Below are 14,971 nucleotides of genomic sequence, written 5' to 3' on the forward strand. Positions count from 1 at the left end.
AAAATTTCAAACAAAAATTTTAAACAAAATTTTGAAATAAAATTCGAAGCAAAAAAAATTTAAACAAAAAAAATTGGAAACGAAAAATTTCAAAACAAAAATTTCGAACAAAAAATTTTAAACAAAAAAAATTCAAACAAAATTTTGCAACAAAAAATTTCAAACAAAAAAATTTTCAAACAAAAAATTTTGAAACAAATTTCAAACAAAATTCTGAAACAAAAAAATTCAAACACAAATTTGAAACAAGAGTTTTCAAACAAAAACTTTCAAACAAAAAATTTTCAAACTAAAAAAATTTTACGTTTCACGGTTAACCGTCAAACTTTATCCGGTTTTTAACTATTCGATTAACAAATAAACGGTTTTGATCATATTTATCAGTGAGTGCAAAATGTTGAACGAAACCAAGATTTTTAAATGTTAAACAAAACTTAAAACTGAATGCAGCAAAGATTTGAAAATCAGCAACCAATCAGATTGCACGAAAGATAGTGATCAGCCAATCAGATTGTACGAAAGATAGTGATCAGCCAATCAGATTGCACGAAAGATAGTGATCAACCAATCAAATTACATCAACAATAACTTTGCCAGTGTTGTAGCATGTATTCCCTTAAGACTATGAGTCATAAGATTCAATAAGGTTAGCTATGTATCCCTGTACACTACCTCATCAAGGTCAATCACGTGGTACATCGTATTGCTTACGTTTATATTTGGCTGTAATAATCAATACCAATGACGCATTCTCAAATTATCCTACAAAGTTTAAATGTACCAATGTCCTGGACTCCTAATCCCATCATAGGTCAATAACTGATCACGTGATCATACTAATATTTCAAAATGATTTACCCAAATAACAATTACCAATTATTGATATGACAATAAGAAATGTACCCCTCCCAAAATTTAAGATTGGTACACAAATACACCTGTGTCTTATGAAAAAGTAATAAATCCTGTACTCATTTAATAATAAAGCCGGTTAATAACCTTTAAATTTTGAATATTTGGCCATAAGAGAAACACCATGGGTCCTAGAAAACGTTTACCAAATTATGTTATTTTATAATTCCCAAATTTAAAAGAGAACATAAACATATAGAGGTAATAAACCATATAACGTGCTAAATAGGAGTCAATAACCTCCGAAATTTGATTTTTGGTAGTTCTTTACCCATGAAAGGGAACGATGTGGACCATCCAAATTTGTAGTGGTACATATTGAAGACCTGTACGAAGATACCAAATGCTTATATTAAACAATTTCTAAAACTGAGTGGATGAGTCAAGATACCCCTCCCAAATTTTAAAGGGTGCATCAATGTACTCATGTCTTATGATATGAAATGAACCTATATACATGACCATATAAACATATACGGTAATAAGACCGCATCAAACGGGATAAATTGGGCCAAAAACCAAACACGTGATACAACATATTGCTTATGTTTATATTTTGGATTTTTTTTAGTCATGAAAGGGAACAAGGTGGACCACCCAAATTTATCATGATACATATTGAGGTCATGTACTATGATAGCGAATGCTTAAATTGAAAAATTTCCAAAATTTAAGGGATTGGCTATGGTACACCTCCCGGGGTGCATCAATGTACCTATGTCTTATGATAGAAAATGGACCCTATACAAGACCATATAATCATATTAGGTAATAGGACATCATCCAAGGGAATAAATTAGGTCAAAAAACGAAACACGTGGTTGTACTAAAATTTGGCAATTTCGTACCCATGAAAGGGAACGAGATGGACCACCCAAATTTATAGTAATATATATTAGGGTCTTATACTATTATACCAAATGTTTAAATTGGGCAATTTCCAAAATAAAGAGGTGGGCCAAGGTACCCCTCCCAAATTTTTAAAGGGTGCATCAATATACCCATGTCTTATAATAGGGAATGGACCAATATACATAACCATATAATCATATAAGGTAATAGGACCTCATCCAAGGGGATAAATTGAGCCAAAACAAACACGTGGTTGTACTAAAATTTGGCAATTTCGTACCCCTAAAAGGAACGAGGTGAACTACCCAAATTTATCATAATACATGTTAGGGTCCGGTACTATAATACCAAATGTTTAAATTGGGCAATTTCCAAAATTTAAGGGGTGGGCCAAAGTACCCCTCCCAAATTTTTAAAGGAGTGCACACATGTACCCATATCTTATGAAAGGTAATGGACCCCTATACATGACCATATAACTATATAGGATAATAACACCTCATCAAAGGGGATAAAATCGACCAAAAACCAAACACGTGGTATAACGTTTTGCTTACGTTTATATTTTGACAATTTTGTACCCCTAGAAGGGAACGAGGTGGACCACCCAAATTTATCATGATACATATTAGGGTCCTGTACTATAATACCCAATGTTTAAATTGGGCAATTTCCAAAATTTAAGGGGTGAGCCAAGGTACCCTTCCCAAATTTTTCAAGGGGTGCACCAATGTACCCATGTCTTATGATAGATAATGGACCACTATACATGACCATATAAGGTAATAGGACCTCATCCAAGGAGATAAATTAGGTCGAAAACCAAACACGTGGTACAACGTATTGCTTACGTTTATATTTTTGGCAATTTTGTACCCCTAGAAGGAAACAAGGTGGACCGCCCAAATTTATCATAATACATATTAGGGTCCTGTACTATAATACCCAATGTTTAAATTGGTCAATTTCCAAAATTTAAGGGGTGGGCCAAGGTACCCCTCCCAAATTTTTCAAGGGGTGCATTAATATACCCATGTCTTATGAAAGGGAATGGACCCCTGTATACGTCCATATAACTATATAGGGTAATAATACATCATCAAAGGGGATAAATTAGGTCAAAAACCCCCGAAATTTGAATTTTTGGCAATTTTTTACCCATGAAAGGGAACGACATAGACACCCAATACTGATAGAGGTACATACTATGGTCCTAGGCTACCACACCAAATTTTTAGATTTGGCAATTTCCAAAATTTAAGGGGTGGGCCAAGGTACCCTTACCAAATTTTTCAAGGGGTGCACCAATGTACCCATATCTTATGATAGATAATGGACCACTATACATGACCATATAAGGTAATAGGACCTCATCCAAGGAGATAAATTAGGTCGAAAACCAAACACGTGGTACAACGTATTGCTTACGTTTATATTTTTGGCAATTTTGTACCCCTAGAAGGAAACAAGGTGGACCGCCCAAATTTATCATAATACATATTAGGGTCCTGTACTATAATACCCAATGTTTAAATTGGTCAATTTCCAAAATTTAAGGGGTGGGCCAAGGTACCCCTCCCAAATTTTTCAAGGGGTGCATTAATATACCCATGTCTTATGAAAGGGAATGGACCCCTGTATACGTCCATATAACTATATAGGGTAATAATACATCATCAAAGGGGATAAATTAGATCAAAAACCCCCGAAATTTGAATTTTTGGCAATTTTTTACCCATGAAAGGGAACGACATAGACACCCAATATTAATAGAGATACATACTATGGTCCTAGGCTACCATACCAAATTTTTAGATTTGGCAATTTCCAAAATTTAAGGGGGGTGGTCCTATGTACCCCTGCCAAAATTTAGGGGTGGGCCATGGTACCCCTGCCAAAATTTAGAGGGGGTGGTCCTAGGTACCCCTAGGTCATTGACCCCGGGCCAAGGTCATTGACCTTTGACCCCGGTCATAAAAGAGAGTGAGGATGAGTCATTCGCGCCAACGGGGACCACTACTACTAGGAAGTTCCGCCTCTGGATCGAAGATAAATTAAATATCGATTAATGCACACACTTTTGTCATTTGTTGTGCATTAAACAAGTTCAAAGACACACATTTGTTGTGTATTTGAGATCAACTATATCTCAAAAACATAAATAGACTACCTTTGGTGGCCATTGAAAATTATATACTCAACGAAATGGACACGGATGTAATAATAAGAGATTTTGCCAAATTGAAAGCGAGAAATTAAACTAATTACCATAATCGTATCACTAGAAAATACTATGTGAATATGCTTTTAATGAAGCGTAAGAACGTAATTCTGTCAAAATCAAAACTGTGTTAATGTTAGACTTGAAGCTCATGAGTAACATTTTTTTTGTCGACTTTTATGTTTCAATTGTACTTGTCGAAATACATCTTAGGCATATATCTTAGTTGTTTCTTGTGTTTATTTAAAAAAAAAATGCTATTGGTTATTAAAACAGGAACTTTGTTCAATATTCATCCACAGTCAATTAGTTACAATTTCGCCTTTTTTCGTTAATATTCACAAGGAGACTACAGATATTGAAGAAATTTAAAATTGTAACAATTATTTGAAGAGATTTGGTCCATTACAACTTTCTACTATTCCATTATAATTTAAGTGGGGGCACCAAAACATTGTTTGCTTACACTTAAGAAATGTCTAGAATCGGTCCTGACTGTTGAAAGACTTGCACGATACACATATATTTCTAGATATTTAAACCAATCACTGCTGCATATCGTTGAAAGAACCTTTAACTCCAATGAGGCTATGGGTATTTTTTTAAATAAATTAATAAAATAAATTAGAACGATCAAGATATGATGTCACCTCACCATATATACGAGATCATTACAGTCAAAATGGAAACCTAAATTTGAGCACACTATTAAATTATTAACTAGAAGTTGCTTTTCATCTTCTGATAATACTGCCGAATGTGTTAACTTTATTCATACGATGCCCACTGATTCCACAATGTAATGTACGTACTTTTGATCATTCCATATTTTTCAGCAGCTGTCCTTAAACATATGGTAACATTTTTAACTCTCTTTCCAGCTTTCTCTAAATTTTCAGGCACGAATTATTTTGTGATTTCGAGTACCAGGTAGCATCACTCTGTTTCTGGCCGTGTCCAAAGTTACCCTGTGTTGTCTGTAAATAATAAGAATTTACTTTCATTACTATACAATCTAAACTCAGAACTACAATTGTCCACATACTAGAGCAATATAATTATTATCATTACTAAGTAATATTAAATTTAGTGTGTAAGTTGAAAAACAAATATTTTTTCCCCCAAAAGGCGTGGGAAAAACGCTAACTAACACAATTATTATATGACAACATTGATAATAATCAGTACAGCGTCCAACATGAATTCCAACAGTAAGTGAAATACAGTCAAGTAGTTATCCATAAGCACCCAAAACGATGATACTAGACAGAACAAATACAAAAGGGGAGAAGATTAGAGTATAACTCGTATTATTCAAAATTGCCCCATTTTTAAGACTTCCAAATTATACTATGCATAAGTATCGAAAGTTTTGTAGAATAACTTTGTCTGTCCATACATATGGCGACAGGTATCATGCAAAATGCTTAGAAATATATATCAATCGATTCAGCTTCTCAAGGATGCGTTACACAATCTCTGCCAACTCTGTATTGAAACGAGAGGGGATCAAATTAGCCATTTCCGGTTTCAACGTTTATTGCCATTGAACTGAAACGATAACAAATATCGAGAAGCGGCTCTTTGCAAACGATTCGCGTCCCAAGACAATATATCATGACTATCCACGACACTGTATCAAAACCAGAAGTGGTTCAATTTTACTATTACTTCTGGTTTCAATACCGGTTTCAACGTTTGTGGAGATAGAATGAAAATGATAACAGATAAGGAGAACAGTTTTTCTTTTTAAATTTTTAGTTTTTATTTATTTATTTTTGTAAACGATTCAACGTCTCAATATAACATACCATGACTATCCAGAACACTCTACAAAAACTGAAAGTAGTTCAAATTCATTGTTACTTCCGGTTTCAATAGTGATTTCAACGTTTATCGCCATAGAATGAAAACAGTAACAGGCAGCGAGAAGCTGTTTTTATTTATTTATTTATTTATTTATTTATTTATTTTGTGTGTGTGTGACTATTCAACATCTCAATGCTCAATAAAACATACTCTGAGTACCGACAGTACTCTATCAAAACCAAAAGTGGTTTAAATTTGCTATTACTTCCCGTTTCAATATTGATTTCTTTAGAGGAGGAACAGCAAGTGTAATCGAGATGTGGTTTATTGTAATCGATTCAGTGTTCCAAGAATAGGATCCATTTGCTCCTTTAGCCCACTATTCAAACCGGAAGTAGTAAACGATTTTTTTTTGTTTCAATATAGAACAGAAACAGTAAGTGATAGCTAGTAATGGCTGTTTGTTCTGCATTAAGCGTCCGAGGTACATGTTCTATCTTTGATCTTATTACTCTATTCAACCGGTATTTATAAATGATCTACTTCAAGTTTGAGTATTGAAATTCATAGTTTGGAAGTCTTGGTTTCACACTGTGAAAGAATACTCACTTGGTGTGTAGAAACGTTCTGCCACGAAGACTTGTGTTATTATTAAGGGTCAACTTTGGTAAATTGTGATCATAGATCTATCTCATTTTGCAATCCAATTTATCTCTATATATACACACTCTCTCTCTCTCTTTGTATATATATATATATATATATATATATATATATATATATATATATGTGTGTGTGTGTGTGTGTGTGTGTGTGTGTGTTTGTGTGAAAGGAGAGAAAGATAATGAATAAGTGGGTAAGCTTATATGATCACTGCTCTGATTTCACCGTTTACTGTATTGAATTAAAATTTTCAGTTAATGTTAGTAGAATGTCACTTTGGACTTAGAAACGGAGCAGTAAATCCTCTGTTTTTTCTTGCATGAGTCTCACAGAACATGAACTGGAATAGAGCTCATCTCCACGTCACTATGGCAACGGGATTGTGTTTTGACAGAGCACCGTAAAATGGTCGCTTGCTTATCGTGGCTCTGGAAATTGATTCACCTATTACGGTATTTGCAGTTGAGCCATTAAACATGCATCCTAATCAGTAAGCCTCCTTGCAGCTTTATCCAGGTAACAGTACTGACGTCCAAAGAACTCATTTTTGTTTCTTGTCCAGAAGGAACAGTTCTCAAGGGTTGGGGAAACAACATGCTCCACGGTGAAAAGCCTAACATTCTGCCCATCGGAGGTATTTTCAGACCCTGCAGGGTTCTTCAGAGGATTTCAAGCCACTCAGCTAACAATGAATAAGGGTATTAAGATGGATTTAGACAATGCATTTATTGTGTTCGTAAGTTCAAGAATCGTTATTAGATTTCAAGTGGATGTCATAACGGATATCCTCATTCGAACACTGATAATCTACTTTTGATATGAATATACTTCATTTTAATATGGTTTTACGGAAAACGAAGTACCGGTTCTTTAGTATGAGAAATTATTAAGTATAATATATCTATGGTACCTAGTTCACATAAAATTCGACATGATTGACGTGATGTACACTTATATCACAAACTAAATGAAATAAAGGTAAGTAATATATTTTCAATAACTAGTCACTTATGATTTCTTGTTTTATGATGTTAATACGTTAGAAGAAAACGTGTTGCTTTTAATTACTGGGTTGGTGTGATAGAAATGTCCGAAAAACATGCCTCACTTTTAAAAGGGGAAAACAGAACTAATATATAGTTAGTGAAAGTAATTTATAGTCACACATTTCTGTCATTGCTTACACGACGATTATATTACATGATGAAAGAACTCTGGAGTCTGCGATGCAAAGAATTCCTCAACTCTACGTTGCTCCACCCGGTCATTAGGGAAGTTTTTCCTTCCAAGAAGTGATCGAGATGACGGGAGAGATGGTAGTTGGTGGGAGAGATGTAAGGGAAACACGTTCGCTGGGGGAGGGTTTTATACTGTAGTTCATGGAGAATCTGCACTTTTCTTTTATCTACATGTGGACATGCAATGTCATGATACATGAGAACATCACACTTGTTGAAGACTACTGACTGCTTGTGGACAAGTTTGCGGTACATTTTATGGAGCTGAGACTGAACAGTTTGCAATGGACGTTCTGGGTAGGCGCAGAGACCACCCCGTCATAGACCACCACACATTTTGCAAATGGAGAAGTGGTTTTACAAACTGTCCTAGTAATTGATCACGGTACAACCACTATCATGATCGTTTACAATTTTACGACTGTCTAAACAGATCAATGTTTCGACATAAGTGGCAATCCGATGCAGGAAATCTTGGTTATTCTGTGTATTCAAATAACTGCTCACCTCCACACGATTACTCTTGTTGGCTAATGTGGATTTATGTGAAACACTTGAGTCAAATTTTTAACCTTACGCGGACCAAAATAATAACAGTCGTATAGTGTGTGCCTAACTCGTCTGCAATTGCAAGAACACTATTGACATTTTAATGGAACTAGATGTGTAGAATTTCCCAGTTTGAAGTCGTATAAGAAAAAAAAGCAGTCGCAATTACGTTCTCCATGGTGAATTCTTACACAATCTTTGTTAACAACACACTGCCTTCTAACTCACTATGAGCCCAAGCCTGTTTTCTGAACATCTACAGAATTTGAGATGTCGTACACGTAACCTTGGTTCATGCATTTGTTGCTTTACAGAAGGTGGTTTCTCATCAGACGTAAAATTCCATCTGTTTAAATCGCAGTAACAAAATGTATGTTGTTATATATATAAAGACTTATAAATCTGTCAAAAGCAAGTTACGCTGCACATTAAACTGTACTTATAAAATCAGTAATATTAACTAGGAACTATGATTTACTTATTTTAGTATTTTGTATGCTATTTCCCCGACTGAGCATCCTTGTTGAAATTTTCCTAGGCTTTTCCCCTCCATACCACAAGGTAAATGCAGGATCCTGGAGGACTTTCTTCTGAAAGTATTTTTTTAAAAACGCATTTCCTTGTGTAAGTAGCTCAAAAGTAGTGCCTGAAATTTCACTAATAAATAAATAAATAAAAGGGTCTGTAAGATTGTGAAATCACGGTATCCTACGCGAATTCAATACTGAAGCCAGAAATACTAGATGTACCGCTTTTCGTTCCAATTAATTTCTACCACTTTGGTTGAATAAAGGGGAAGAGTAGGATATATTATTTTTGCGATACTGAATTCATATCAGAAAACTGTTTCTAATTATCTATGACATTTTCTTGCTTTCTTTTATGTGATTAGCACAGGGTGTTTCAAAATGAATATCGTCGTTTTAGGGCTTTGCAGTATTTATTACGTTTAACGTACAATTATAAATAATACCGTAAGACGGGGTTACATTGCACATCAGGGGTACCTTTGCACAAAATATGAAAAGAGTTGCACAGTCGTCTGTCAGTGAAACCATGAACTGTAAAGAGAAAGTTTCAACTGCTATTATAAGATAGAACATCTAACTGTATTTTAGCAATAATTTTGGCGGTAAACATCGGTTTTAATTACCCGGAGGTGTTTTGTTGTAGAGGTATGGGAAACAGTCACTGCAAAGGCCGACAACATTTTGAAAGATATCTCCAATAAGAATTTCCATCAAAGTCATTTTCGTAGAATACTACTGTATATAATGGGAATTTTAAGCAATAGTTAAAATTGAAGCGTGAAACGGTCTAAATTACTAAATAAATAAATACATAAATAAATAAATAAATAAATAAATAAAATAAATCTGGGAAAGGGAGGTTTCAGCCTCTAATCGGGGTTACTTTGCACCGGGCCAAAGTAACCCCTTAGATAGGAAATAACTATTGCTGGTACCTTAGATTGGAAATTACTACCGCTGCCTTCTAATTTTAGGTAAATTTCCTATTTAGATAGATGCCGGAAAGGATTTCTTGTTGGAAAATAAATTACGAATAGTGGCGGATTAAGAAAAATAGTTTGAGAGGGGCATCACTCGGAAAAGCTTTTTTTTTTAAAAAAAAAAAAAAAAGAAACTATTAGACATTTGGGAGGGCTTGCAGCTTAGCCTATATGTGTAAAAATGACTAACATTAGATTTAAAAATAAATAAATAAGTCATACAATCTGTTGGGCTTCAGCCAGAAAGCCCCAAACCACGTAAATATTCCATTGATTACGTGTCGAATGATATTGATGGACATTTTTTTTTTCTGTTCTTGAGTTGGCATTTTTGTGGGACTTATGCAAAACTATCAGAATGTGGTTCCTGTGCCGGTACCAGGAAATACATAATTTTCTCTACAAATACCGATAATTAATACTAAATACTGATACCGGTACAATCATTCTAATATCAATATTTGTAGACTGCATGCAGTTTGGTGTAGGAAGTGAAATGTATAAATACTGAAGGGAAAACATTGCACAGAAACGTTAAATTCGTATGTTGAACATACTTTTTTGTATGTTATGCAAAGTATCTTACTATGGGGTTACTTTGTACCGAAGTTTATATTTCAATAATTATGGTCATATTAAACATTTACTAGTGCAAGAATGTTTTCCTCATATGTCTAGCTATTGTAAGTTTAAATTACACTGAAAAAAAGTCTATAGTTTAAATTACGAAATATCAATGTAAAATCATGTACACTTCATTTTGTAAGTTGATATACATTTCCTTATGTTAGATCACAAAAGTTGCTTTTTTTTAAATTTCAGTAAATTTATAAGAAAACATATTTTTATTGATAAAAGTGTAATTTTACACCATTGCGTATTAGTAATTTTACTTTATAGGTGTAAATTGATTTACATTGAGGTTTGGCAAACAAATTGCCAACTTTTGTTGTTGTTGTTGTTGTGTGAGTTTCCTAAATCATTACGTTTGTAAGTTATAGGTAGATTTTTTTTTTTTTTTTCGGAATAGCTGTGAGCATTCGTATGCTTACCTCTGAATCCAGTCCTACAACATGACGTTTCTACAACAGCATGAAAACAATTGGCTAACAGCTCACATATACTGACCACAGCGCTTTTACTGTGCGCTACTCATCACTTCCCTCCTATGTTCCGGCTCGCTGACTAGCTTCGCGCCAAAAGTCATAACTGTTCCAAAATAATCTGCCTATACATGCGATTTGCTTTAAAATTTCTTAAATCTGGTGCAAAGTACATCAAATGAAAGAACAACTCTAACAGTTTTTGCTACAAGTGTTCAATGTGAGCACCATTCGTCACACGGCACACATCGAGTCGATAGGCGAGAAAGGCCCATAAACTTTTTACCTGGATATGGCACAAAACGCACTTAATTTAGGGGAGTCTCGTTGGAACTGTACCATCTCGTGGGGATTTGCTAACCTCCAGATTAAAACATTATGAATGTTCACATCGCCACTTAGACGAAATGTCGATTCATCGCTAAAGACGATACAATCCAGAAAATTGTCATCGTTATGCAGCAACATTTGCTAAGTGTTCACGTAAACAGCAATATGTAGGCTTTAGAACTTGCAGCAACTGCAGACAATAAGGACGTAGTTGTAAACGTCTCCTTAAAATTCTCCACACAGACGGTCACACTGTAATTACTGATTTAGTCTTTACAAAATATAAAACACAAAAAGCTTTCTGCTTACAAGTCGCCATGTTTGCTACTAGCGATTTCTAACGGCAGACAGAGGAAACAGTGCAAGCGCATACGTGCGTACAAAAGTGTTTGAGTTGCTCTTTCACTTGATGTATTATTTATAATTGCAAGTTAATTATAAATAAATACTACAAAGCCTAAAAACCCCGATATTCATTTTGAAACACCCTGTAATGAAACTTCCAACACTTCTGGCTGGAGTAAAGGGATAACGGTCGTGATGATATCATTGGGTTGCGAAATCCATATTAAGAGCCATATTCCTCTCTCACTTACTGATTTTGCTCTATGAAGATCACTATTGAAACTGGAAGTGGTAGTTAATTTCTACCACTTCCGGTTTGAGTAGAGGGATAAAAGTCGAGATATTAGTTCATCTTTGGATCCCACTAATCAGAATGCCATTTCTCACTTTCACTTATCAATTTTGCTGTATGGAACTCAAAACTGAAACCGGAAGTGCTAGTACATTTTCCCCACTTTCAGTTTCCATAGAAACACAAAGGTTAAAACGTATTATATTCTTGAGACACTGAATTCATTAAAAAAAAAAAAAAAAAAAAAAACTTGTTCCTATCCATTATACGAGGCCAAGTCAAAAATTATCTACACTTTTCATTCTACAGTTTATTTACATGAAGCTAGGGTTATACTATGCGCATCATTTTTCTACGTAATCACCCTCCTTATCAACGCACTTGGCCCAACGGTCAACGAGCTTACGTATTCCTTCCAAATAAAAGGTTTTCGGTTGTCGTGAAGCTACTTTTGAACCGCATTTTGCACGTCTAAATCTGAGGCAAATCGGTGACCACGCAAAGCATCCTTGAGTGGCCCAAACAAGTGAAAGTCAGATGGAGCTAGGTCTGGGCTGTAGGGAGCGTGTTCCAATAACTCAAATTTCAGCATGTTGATGGTTTCAGTAGTGTGATGAGCCGTGTGTGGAAGTGCATTGTCATGCAACAACAAAACTTTCTTCGACAACAAACCTCGGCGTTTCCTGCGAATTGCCGGCTTCAGGTTCTTTTCCAACATTTCGCTATAACTCGCATTGTTGATCGTCTTTCCCTTTTCCATGAACTCTGCCATTATGAGGGTCGCAAAACACAGTTAACATAACCTTTCCTGCGGATGGCTCAATCTTGAATTTTTTTTCTTCGTCGGAGATCCGGGGTGTTTCCACTGCATACTCTGGCGCTTTGATTCTGGCTCATAGTGATGAACCCATGTTTCATCGCCGGTGTCTATTCTGCTTAAAAATGCACTATCTTCGTTGTTGAAGCGAGTGAGTAAGCGTTCACAGACCCTAACACGAGTGAGCTTGTGTTCTGCAGTAAGCTTTCTTGGTACCACCGTGCACAGAATTCATGAAAACCGAGCTCGTCGTGGATGATTTAATGGGCAGAGTAATGACTGATACTCAAAGCAGATGCTACCTCATCGATAGTGATTCATCTATTCACCAGCATCATCTCTCGAGCTTGCTGAATGTTGTCATCTGTAGTGGAGTTGATTGCCATCCTGCTCCATCTTCATGCGTTACACTTGTTCGACCACTTTTACACTTCTCGAGCCACAAAAACACAGTTTTACGTGACAGTGCACTTCTCCCATATTGCGATGATAGTCTGCGATGAATGTCTGACCCTTAGACACCCTCTGACCAAAAGAATCGGATCACTGCTCGTTGTTCCTCTTTGGTGCAAACTTCTAATGGAGCAGCCATGATATGTCTGCAACAGAAGGAAGAAATATGGAGGAATTAAGTTCGCACTTTCACAGCATTACCACAACAGTATAACAATAAAATACGCGAGGACAGAAGACAAAGTGCGCAATGTAAGAAAAGTTATGACAAAAGTGTAGATAACTTTTGACTCGCCCTCGTAATTTGTTGCTCTATACTGATCAACGCTGAAACCAGAACTTAAATGCGGAAATCTTGTTTCGCCACGGAAGACGTTTGAATCATTTGAATAGAGGATCAATAAGAACATAGAACTTATTCTTGGGATGATGAATCGGTTAAAAAATGAAAGAAAGAAAGAAATAAAACGCTTCTCGCTGTGTTTTTACCGTATTTGCTCTAACATCTCTCGACAGACGGACGGACAGCTGCTTTATAAGACATCTACACTAATACATAGGAAAGTTTGGAAATCTAAAAGTAATGTCTCTTTCACCTAAGGCTATTTGTAATAACATACGATAATAGGAAGACTCATCTCAAGCTAAAACAATTAACTACCCAATTTCTCTCATATATAATTAAAACTTACTATTAAATAACAGTTAATTAAATTGTAACTTGAAAACCAAATATTATCACTGCTGACTAGATGCCATAGAAAAGAATTCATTATAATTCTACCTGTCTAACTACGTTACATCATCATAATCAAATATTAATCTTTCCTTCTGTGCTGCTGGTGCAATACGAAACTTTAATAATGATGACAAAGATGTTATGAAATTTAATCGTCTTCGCTCTCTTGTAATAATAAATCTTTCCTGAGATACACTAAGAGAGCCTGTTTATGTGTAGTAACTAATGAAGCACACACATGAAGTCGCTTCATCATACATGAAATGATACATGAGCGATATCGTGCTCCCTTTCTCTCAGAATGGCGTGTAATCATCCCTCATCTCGGAAGTTGCCAAGTGGAGACAGTGTATCATGTCTTTACGTCTAATCGGCTTTTATATTTAGCCGCGGACCACACAAACTGTCGTAACGTAAGTGGACACTCTTCTGGCAGCGTTTCTAGCAAGAACCCTCGTCTCTCTCTCTCTCTTTTTTTATTACTTTTCTGTTCAAAGCGCATTTGTCTAACGTGAAGATAGAACCTGAGAACAAATTTAAGCCGCATCCCAATTGTCTTTCAGAGGGGTACAGCTGGTGCCACAAGCTGCTCGCACGTAAGACACATCCAGCTGGCAACAAGATCCAAGAGATTTGGCTCTCTCACTAAATGGCTTGCCTTTCATTTTGCTAATCTGATGTGTTGAAGCATTAAACGAACTTCTTGACATTACCAAAAAGTTCAAAAGCCTTCATCGTAATTACCGACGATAATTGCGAAAATTCGAAGTCTCATCGGACTCGTCTCTTCAAACTCATTTGTCATTTTATTTAACTGGTGCATTTTGAACATAATTTTAATTTCTATTTCCCTTTTTTCCCTTTTTTTAATGGTGACTCAATTCTAATGTGAAAGGTCTCTGGTAGAATTCCATGCCACGTGAACTAGTGGTAAAGACGGTACCCATCTTCTTTCTCAAGGTTATTCCGCTTCATCCCATTCCCTTCATTCTGTCAATTATTCCAGTATTATTTGTTTGTGTTTACCGTTTCTCTCCTACAGCCTCCAAAGCATAATCTTGGGACGTTAAATTGAAGATACAAATAAACTTAAGAGAACTGGTCCGGCTCATATTCCCGTAGCAAAGTGATATCTAAA

The 14,971-nt window shown here is 35.5% G+C and overlaps 1 long non-coding RNA gene across 2 annotated transcripts in view; it reads right to left on the reverse strand.

Moving 5' to 3' along the window:
• Window positions 1–3,778: 3,778 nt before the first annotated feature.
• Window positions 3,779–14,971, reverse strand: part of LOC145687703 (uncharacterized) — a 123,134-nt gene continuing 111,941 nt past the window's right edge. For both annotated transcript variants that reach the window (XR_014131717.1, XR_014131718.1), the window contains exon 6: window positions 3,779–4,962. This is a non-coding gene — a long non-coding RNA (uncharacterized LOC145687703). The remainder of the gene's footprint in view (window positions 4,963–14,971) is intronic.

This window comes from Thermobia domestica, chromosome 6 (genome assembly GCF_964235325.1).
Source record: "Thermobia domestica chromosome 6, izTheDome1.hap1.1, whole genome shotgun sequence".
Classification (NCBI taxonomy): Eukaryota; Metazoa; Arthropoda; class Insecta; order Zygentoma; family Lepismatidae; genus Thermobia; species Thermobia domestica.